Genomic DNA, 9,819 nt, shown 5'->3' with positions numbered 1-9,819 from the left:
TTATGCAAAGCAATATGACAATGATGAACGTGTCATGATAAACGGAACGGTGGAAAGTTGCATGGCAATATATCTCGGAATGGCTATGGAAATGCCATAATAGGTAGATATGGTGGCTGTTTTGAGGAAGATATAAGGAGGTTTATGTGTGAAAGAGCATATCATATCACGGGGTTTGGATGCACCGGCGAAGTGTGCACCAACTCTCAATGTGAGAAAGGGCAATGCACGGTACCAAAGAGGCTAGCAATGATGGAAGGGTAAGAGTGCATATAATCCATGTACTCAACATTAGTCATAAAGAACTCATATACTTATTGCAAAAATCTACAAGTCATCAAAAACCAAGCACTACACGCATGCTCCTAGGGGGATAGATTGGTAGGAAAAGACCATCGCTCGTCCCCGACCGCCACTCATAAGGAAGACAATCAAAGAACACCTCATGTTTCAAATTTGTTACATAACGTTTGCCATACGTGCATGCTAAGGGACTTGCAAACTTCAACACAAGTATTTCTCAATTTCACAACTACTCAACTAGCACAACTTTAATATCACTACCTCCATATCTCAAAACAATCATCAATCATCAAACTTCTCTTAGTATTCAGCACACTCATAAGAAAGTTTTTTACTAGTCTCGGATACTTAGCATATCTATACCTATACTAATTCTTGACTTCCTAGAAATTACCACATTAATTAGTAATTATGAGCCGTTAATCTGGTGGGACCGAGTTATTACGGTCTAGATTAACCCATGTAGCCCTCAATGTTGGATTGTTTTTTTTCTTATTAGAAGGCCCCATAATGCTTACACGGTTGTTGATAGAAGTCAACCATGAAAAAAAACAGAAGAAAAAATTCCTTAGAAAGCCATGCTTCCACGTACAATTGGGGAAATAGGAGGAAAAAACAAGAAACCAAAACAAATAGTACAATCTAACAACCATCGATCTCAATCTTCCTTCAAAAAAAACTCCTATCTCAATTGATCTAGCTACTCCACATCTCTTCCTCCCTGACTTAATACGATGTAGATCTCGCTTGAAAGTTTGCTCAATAGGGAAAAATCTACGTTAATCCTAGAGAAAAAGTTAGATTGTCCATCCGATCTCCGTGTTAGTTATGTATACAGGCACAAAAAGGAAGGTAAAAAAACCTTGCAGAACCTTCCTTTCGAAACCCTTCCCTTCCCAGCTTATGCCGAATCCACATCTTCTTCCTCATGAACAACGAATGAGGCAATTTTTGCAAGTCTGATTCCTAATCTATTCGGTATATTCACCTCTTCATCTCTACCACCTACTTTCTATTCCTAATCTATTCTATATCTTCACCCGTTCACCCTAATCTCTCTTATATCAGATCATCTCTTCCTAGGGTGCGATCGTGCAAGTGTAAGATCCATCTACATCGCTTCCTGGGTTGTGGTTCTTCTTCTTCTGTCTGAGATTCCAGTGGTGATGATTCAGTTATTGACAGATGCATGTGCTAAGATCGACCAACCAAAGGCAAGATTCAAATAGTTCTTTTTTTGCAATAAAGATGATCAGATCAGATCAATTCTGTCTGATTCCTGATGTATTTTGTATGTTCACCCCTTCATCTCTATCACCTACCCAATCCCTAATCTCTCTCATAACAGATCATCTCTTCGTAGGGTGCGATCATGCAGGAAGCAGAAGATCCATCAACATCTATTAGTGGGGTGCGATTCTGCTTCTTCTATCTACAATTCAAGTGGTGACGATTCGTGTATTCATAGATGCTGACAGATGCACGTGGTCAGGTCGACCAACCAAAGGGAAGATTCAAATAGTTTTTTATGCAATATGCATGCTCAGATCAATTCCTTGAAAGGTGATGCATGTGATGTGATTATGCATGGAGCACTGGATGTTCTTCCTATTCACATGTTATGTGCCAAAATCTTGCATAATTTATCTGCTCTTCAGGTACCGTAGCAAACTCAGATTATTTCTTCTTCTCATGTGGAAGGTTCAATCCTAGCAGCATTCTTTGATTCTTATGGTTGACCTATGTGTATACTAACCAGTATGATTCTTTTGCATATAGGAGTACATGATGATGTTCCAGCAAACAAATTCAAGATTCATTTTTTTTCTAATATGCTCAGATCAGTTCCGTTGATGGGGATTCATGTGGTGCGAACTGTCATGGAGCCCTGACTGTTCTTCCTATTCCCACATATGTGCTTAAATCTTGAAGAAAATTGTTAGCTCTTTAGGAAACGCAGAGACCAGAGATTTATTCTTCTCATGTCAAAGGTTCAATACTAGCATTCTTATAACTAATCTATGTGGATAGTAACCAATATGATTGTTTTGCATCCATAACTACATGGTAATGTTGGACCTATCTTGAACTTGACGTAGGTAGATGGAGAAAAATAAGTAAGGTGAGATGCGAATGGGATAACATGAATAATAGCGCACTTTTTCTGCTCTGTTTGCAATGAACCGATAACTTCTCCGAATCTGAATGTCTCTGTCTAGGAACTCTTACGGCAACAACTTCTCCAGAATTTGACTTGGAAATGCCAGCGACATCAAAGGTACCCCGCTCAAGCCTCTTGTGTGGACACAGATGTATGTTGTCGTGGGCAACAGTTTCACGTTTGAACAAAATAGACACCCCGTCAAATGCACTGCACGAGTTTATCCTACAAACTGTATCTCACAATCAGGTTGCATAGGATAAATTTTTTGTAAAATATTTATAGGAACAAATGTATGCCAAGTTATCTCTCTGATATTTCAGCATATTGAAAACTGCAATGGCTTTATGCAGAACATTACGTGAGAGTATGAGAAGCAAGGAATGAATAATCAAGGCAAAAATTGCCACACTTTGGGATGCATTATTAATCAGTAATGGCAATATGGATAGTCTTTGGTTGGTCCTCTGGAGGTACAGTGATTTTTTCAATGAGTTACACCATGTTCGCTGACAGTTTACCTGCGACTTATTTTCTATCTCCATAATTGTTATAAACATACATGAAGGGAATGGAGTTATCAAGAGACATGTACTGAAAACTTCAAATACTAAGCTCGAGAACAACAACAACAACGACAAGTAACAATGCAAAGCTCGAGAACAACAACAACAACAACAACAACAACAACAACAACAACAACAACAACAAGTAACAATGCAATGTCATGGAAAATAATATATCAGGTAGCGCTAGGAACTTATCGACAGCATATGTACATGTATTGTGGAGAGTAGAGCATGTTTTGGAACATGGAATAGAGGTCAGTGTTGCAAGTGCACATGGTTGTCTGGAAGCAGCGGTTGAATGTTGAATAGGGTTTCGAGCGTATGGTGGAAGAAATGAAGGAAATGGCTACAGACCACAAGGAGGCGCAGATACATGATGCTCATGTGTGTTTCTGCATTTCTCTTCATTTACTAGGAGACACACTATGATGCTCCTAATCTATACTTACTATTGCACTGTTCGCTATTATCACATTGACTCCATGTTGTCCTGTACTGGAAGATGTATATGATCCTGAATGCCTTTCACGAGTGTCTTTTAATTGTTGTACATGCTTCTTTCTCCATATAATATATTCTATTTTTTAGAGCCCTGTTAGTACCAAAAAACTAGAAGTAATTCATTAATGTTTAACTGACTACTTCTAATATTCCTCTGCATATATTTTGCAATATTTTATCTTTATTTATCAAGCTTTGTTTTGATGAGCACAAACATTCAACATACAGTATACTTTCGGCAGGTCGCTCACTGTAGAAGGATCTTCTTTCTCTCTTCTATCTGGGCCGCTTGCTCCAGTCACTTTTGTTAATCTAATAATTCACACCTTTATCTATTTATTTTATATTTTCATGTTGTATTCCTACGAGCAAAGCGGTGGAAACTTATTCATTTGTTGCTACCTTAGTAGTTCGACATAAAAATGGGAACATAATTTATATCCTTCCAAATAACGCTATTCTTTCCTCATCATCTTTTGTTTCTGTTTTTAGATTATAAAGTACTTATTTTATGTAGGTATATGGACTTGGTGTTAGGATTTTCACAAAGTAGAACTATAAGTGTTTGATCTTAGGAGGAGTGAACCAGATCGATTCAGCTGCATCCTATGTCGCCATGTGCAAGGTAGTGGTGTCATGAACTCATGATGCATGTGTTGAATCATCTTGACCATTGATTAGTATTATGCATTTAAAATATACTACTTTGGCTGGTATGCATGTGATTCCTGAATTACAAGGATTCACATGGTACTTTGGAGTTGCAGATTGCTAATAAGTATTTGCATATATAATACGTCTCTGCGTGTCTTTTTTATTTCCTTATGGCAAAGAAAAATCTATTAAACCACCTTTAAATACATATACATTTCTGCAATAATAAAATAGAATATGGATGTATCATGAGCCACAGAGATCTCGTATAAACACTTGATTGTCAATGTGATAGATATTAGTATGGATAAAATGTAAAAAAATCACATCAATATTGATCAAAAAAGAAATTGTTTGTTGGTAAAGACAACAACTTCGAATCTGAATAATCTGTGGTGCTCACGTCGTATAATGAGAATATACGACAATATCAGTTTTAAATATGTATAGAAACAGACACTTTATAATTCTACGCTGCTTCCGTGGCAAAAAGGAAGACAAATTTCTTCTTTTGGTAGGGTATGCAAGGAAGAGATATGCAACAACATGGCACTTGAACTTATTTATACCTTTTAGAAACTTATAGGTCACTAATACATTCAAAAACATGTGCTTTCATAACCATGTTTCCTACCATCATATATAACACATATACCCTTATATAACCTTCATAAAGTAGCACATCCATATTTTCACAATCTATAAATCCGAGGTGTTTTGCCATCACACAACGACAATATTTATTCCATTGTAATACAACTAGATACAAAGAACATGTCGGGGGAAACTGATCCTCGAGCACCTATGGGGCCGGCGGACCGGGCCCCTTTCGGTTCGGAGGGGGGCGGAGATCGCGCGAAGAGCAGATCGAGGCGAGGCACACGAGCAGTTTTACCCAGCTTCGGAGCTCTCCGGAGAGATAACACTCCTACTGCTGCTTGTCTGATTGTATTATCTGGTGTTTTTGCTCTCTAAAGCGAGAGCATGATGTTCTCTGGGCTATGGATGGATCAAAGCAAACCGTCTGAGGCTTCGAACCTATGAGCCGAACCCCCTCTACGTTGCGCATGGGCCTCCTTTTTATACGCTAAAGGGGTCACCGACAGGTGGCAACGCAGAGGAGGGTAAAAACGTAAAAAGCGAGGTAGTTGATACAGTTGCTTGCACAGTGTACCCTACCTAACCCTGACGGCAGGGGACAAGGGCATTAAATGCCCGTCTGTGTCGCCCGAACAGTGCAGAAAAGGACCGTTAAGGGCGCCACCGTTCGCCACGATGGCGATCTTGTCAGCTTCGCATGCCACTGCGCACCGCTGGCTGCACAGCCTCCCGCCACGCACGTCCGGAGAGGCCCCCAGAACGACACGTTGGTGGATGCGCTGGAGCATGGACGCAGAGTGGCCGCCTGCCGCGGCAAGTGCTTTGCCGCTGTTGTTATCTTGTCGGGTCCGGAAGCTTGTCGCTCACCGGGCTTCGAGGTACCTTGGTTTGTCTTCCTGGTAAGATCCTCTTGCCGGGGCCTTGTTTCCTTGCCGGAGCGCGTGGCGCGTCGCGGCAAGTTCATTTGAGCGTCTTGGTTGGCCTTCCCGGCAAGCTCCTCTTGCCGGGGTCTTGTCTCCTTAGCTTAAATACTTTGTTCTTGGATGGCTCCAAGGGAACCTTGGGGGGATCTTGGCGATCACCCGGCAAGCCTTTGCCGCGGGGTGCTGCAACTGCCCGTGCACAAGTTCGGGGTACTAGGGTACCCCTAATCTAGTACACCGATAGGAGCCCCCGGGCCTGGGCCAGACACGGTGCCGAGCGCTGTTGGGCCAGGCCCAAGACAGGGCACGGGCACATGCGGGCTGGGCCACGCCAAATCTTGTTCCGTATCCACCGCACTCTCCCGTAACGACACGCGTTGATTGCGGCATCGTGGGAGAGATCGTGAGTGGTTGTTTAAGCGGAAGGCCGAAACGTCCGCCCCGTCCCTCTTTATAAGTAGAGGAAACAGGGGCAGTTCGTTCCCCCTCGCTGCTTGCTGCTACTCCTTCTTCCAAACTCCGCCGCTCCCCTCTTCTTCTCGAAGCCGAGAGAGCAGCGCTCCGCCCCCCCCATTGCCACCAGTATCACCACGCCGTCGACCTTCTCCACTACCTCCGCCATGGCCCCGAAAGGCGACAAGGGAAAGGGCGTGAAGTCGGCCGAGGCGCAGCGGCTCGCGGCGCTGCGGAAGGAGCGGGCGATCTTCACCCCCCAGCTCGGAGTGCAGGAGCTGAGGGAGTACTTCTACCTCTTTTGGGCGACGGAGACGCGTGCGCATCCGCGCACGAGGGTACTCCCGGCTGCTGCCTCGGAGTCGGCTCCAAATGGGTACACGTTCTTCCCGCTATTCTTCTACTGTGGGCTCTGCCCGCCCTTCTCGGAATTCTTTTGTGACATTATGAAGACGTATGGCTTCCGCCTCCTTGACTTCACCCCCAATGCTGTCTTGACCATGGCAGTTTTCGCACACTTGTGCGAAAACTTTGTCGGAGTCCATCCTAGTGTAGCCCTTTTCCGCCACTTCTTCATACCTCGGGTAGAGAGAGGAGAGCAGCTTGCCGGAGGGATTGCCTGGGTCTCGAGAGTCGGCAAGAAAGAGGCGTACTTAGAGGGTGAGCTTCGCAGCAAGTGGGAGGAGTGGAGAGCGGAGTGGTGTTGGATTGTCGAGGAGGATCCGCAGCCCTTCACCGCCGTGCGCCAAACTCCAATAGTGCGCGGCAATGACTGGAGCAACATGGCCCCGGAAGACGACAGGCTGAAGATCGCTATCACTAGGATTCTTCGCCTCAGGCTTGCCGGGCTCACCTTAGGTGCTGTCGGGGCAGATTTCCTTCGCCGCCGCATTGCCCCCCTGCAAGAGAGGAGGAGGCCCGCCTGGGAATTCAAGAATTCGGCGGACATCATGAGGCTGCGGCCGGGCCTGAACTACAACTTCACTGTCTTGGAATTGGATGCAATGCTCTTGGAGTTATTCAAACGCGACCCCCAGCACCCATTCACACTGCCGAGGGGCGTAGTTCCTTTGTGCAATAACTCTTCACTTGACCGGATCCGCGCCATGATGCCGTTGTGCGATTCACACGGCATCGTCCCCACTTGGCAAGAGCCTACGGACGACGTTGTGCGAGCGTTCTTCGACACCTTGGAGGAGTTGCCGGTCCGCGCTGATGAGCAGAAGAGCCTCACTCGTGACACCACCGACGAGGAGCTGCAGCTTATCGCTACCAGGGCGGAAGAGGCTGCGGTAGCAGCTGCTGCGGGTGTGTTTGGGTTCACTGTGGAGGAGGCGGAGGCTGCAGAGGCGGCAAACCTTGCCGAACGCGCGGAGTTCATGGGCGAGGAGGAGCCTGCCGGTTCTGAAGCCGAGTCGAGCGAGGCCGGCGAGGAGGAGGCTGAACCTTCAGAGAGCTTGCCGCAGGCGGAGCCCCCGGCCCCGCCAAGGAGGCGCCTTCGCAGGGCCGGGGACGCAGCAGGGCGGCAGCCGGCTCCACAGCCACCGAGCCACGCGACGCGCTCTACCGTGGCAAGTAATGTTGCTGCGTGAGCGCCTCACGCAACAGCGGCAACTGGAGCAGGACCTTCCCGGGCCACCGCCGCCGCCCCCGCCAAGCGGGCAAGGGATCCTACTCCTCCACCTCGCCGCACCGCAGGAGGGCCGGACTTCGATATTTCCGCGCTCAGCTCCGATGAGGAGGAAGAAGAGTGAGTTTCTTTGGTGCTCTTATAATCCTTCAATCTTGCTGTTTATATCTTGTATCTGACTTGCTCCAATCTGGACTTCTTTCTTTTCAGAACACTGGCCCAAAGAGCGGCGAAGAGGGCCAAGGCCACGGTGATTGTCATCGAGGATGACCCCATCGCGTCGGCAGGAGGTGGGTCCGAGACCACCTTGACGGACCCGGCAATCACCCCTCGGAGCAGCCCCCAGCGCAGCCCCCAGCGTAAGTTCATAGTTTAGCCTTCTGCTGTCGGGAGCGCTTGAGTGCTTTTTCCTTTGTTGATATCTTGCTTATTGACTTGTGCAGGAGCAGAGCAGCCTCATCAGGAGCGCCCGGAGGCCGGTCCCGAAGTGCCACCTGCTTCGACCGCGCTGCCAAGGGAGGAGTCCCCGGCAAGGGAGCGCTCTCCGGCAAGGGGGGACTCTCCGGCAAGGGACGACACTGCTGATCCTACGGCGACCGAGGCCGCAACTGAAGATCTTGGCGCAGGTAATCCACTTGCCCTAAAACTTTCCCTTGGGTTCTGCTTCTTCTGTTTTTCCTTTCTTGGATTTTTTATTGATTTTCCTCCCTTCTTCGTTCTTCAGACCCACCTTCGGCTGAGCCAATGGAGACAGAGGGCGCCGGCGAGGAAGGTGCCGGTGCTGATGAGACCGCCGGCGAGGAGGCCGCCAGGGTTGCTGCTGCGGAAGCCGGCGAGGGATCAGGCGATCGCACTAACAACCCTGAGGCCGCAGGAGCGCCGGGCGCTGCACCGACCGCCGAACCCTCTGCCGCTTTCGCGGAGCCGGGCTCCGAGGAGCCCCAGCTCGGCGCCTACTTGCAGGCCGGTGACAACATCTTCATCAAGCTACCCTGGGCGTCGAGCTCCAGGGCGCCAGTTGAGGGGGAGACTTTCGACGGGGAGGTGCTCGCCTCTGCTGGGCTGTCATTGGTTGACGCACCCGGCAGCAGCAGTGGCGAGCCTGAGGAGGAGCAGCTGCTGCGGAAGCTGCTGTCACTCTACCGCACCCAGCAAGCCAAGCTGGCTTCCCGGGAAGCGCTTGTCGCGAAGGCGGGAGTTGACATGGAGAAGCGCGCGGAGGAGCTCCGAAGCCAAAATCAAGAAGCTCTCCGGTCCCTGGCGCAGGAGCGGGAGCGAGTAGACGAGGAGCGCATGGCCTTTCTTCTCGAGAAGGCCGAGGCTGAGGAGGAACAAAGGCTTGCTGCCGAGAAGCAGTCCGCGCGGGAAGGCGGGCTAGTGCAGCGGAAGGCCCACCTCGACAGCTATGAGGAAGAGCTCGCCGAGGGCGAGCGAGCACTTGGCGGGGCGGTCAAGGAGGCAAAGGATGCCGCGGCAACTGCAGAGGCCGCCAAGAGGGAACTAGAGGAGAAGGTGGCGCGGCTGGAGGCCGAAATTAGGAAGAGTGGCGAGGAGATTGCCGCGCTCAAGCGTGAGCGCGAGAAGGATGCTGCTGCCCATGGTGAGCTGCAAGGCCTTCTCGCTGAGAGGGGCAAGGAGCTCAGCGCCGCCAGGGATTCCAAAGCAGATCTGGAGCTGAAGCTGGCCACGCTGACGCAGACGCTGGAGCCCGCCAAAGAGCAGGAGAAGACCTTGGCGGAGAAGGTCAAGGCTGACGCAGCGCTGCTGGAGAGCATTGCAGTCACCCAGAACTCCTTCAGAGACACAGTGGAGCACTGGACCGAGGGTCTGGTGAACACTGCCGCCGTCATCAACGAGGAGCTGGCGCAGCTGGGGATGGAGGATTTTGGGTATCCTTCCGACGAGAGCCTTCAACCCAGCGCCAAGCTCAGTCTATTCTTCAAGGGCGTGGCGACGGCACTCCAGCGGCTCCGGGAGAGGATCCCGAAGCAGCTGGCCGACGAGTGGCGCAAAATCTGCGCCGGG

The 9,819-nt window shown here is 49.0% G+C and overlaps 1 long non-coding RNA gene across 1 annotated transcript; it reads left to right on the top strand.

Moving 5' to 3' along the window:
- The first annotated feature begins 2,527 nt into the window (after positions 1–2,527).
- Positions 2,528–4,941, top strand: LOC123147027 (uncharacterized). The gene is made up of 3 exons (XR_006473036.1): positions 2,528–2,581; positions 2,818–2,937; positions 4,052–4,941. It is a non-coding gene; the product is annotated as an uncharacterized lncRNA (long non-coding RNA).
- Positions 4,942–9,819: the final 4,878 nt, after the last annotated feature.

This window comes from Triticum aestivum, chromosome 1A (genome assembly GCF_018294505.1).
Source record: "Triticum aestivum cultivar Chinese Spring chromosome 1A, IWGSC CS RefSeq v2.1, whole genome shotgun sequence".
Lineage (NCBI taxonomy): Eukaryota > Viridiplantae > Streptophyta > Magnoliopsida > Poales > Poaceae > Triticum > Triticum aestivum.
Note: the sequence above shows the minus strand (reverse complement) of the source record. Positions and strands in the feature narration are given on the sequence as shown.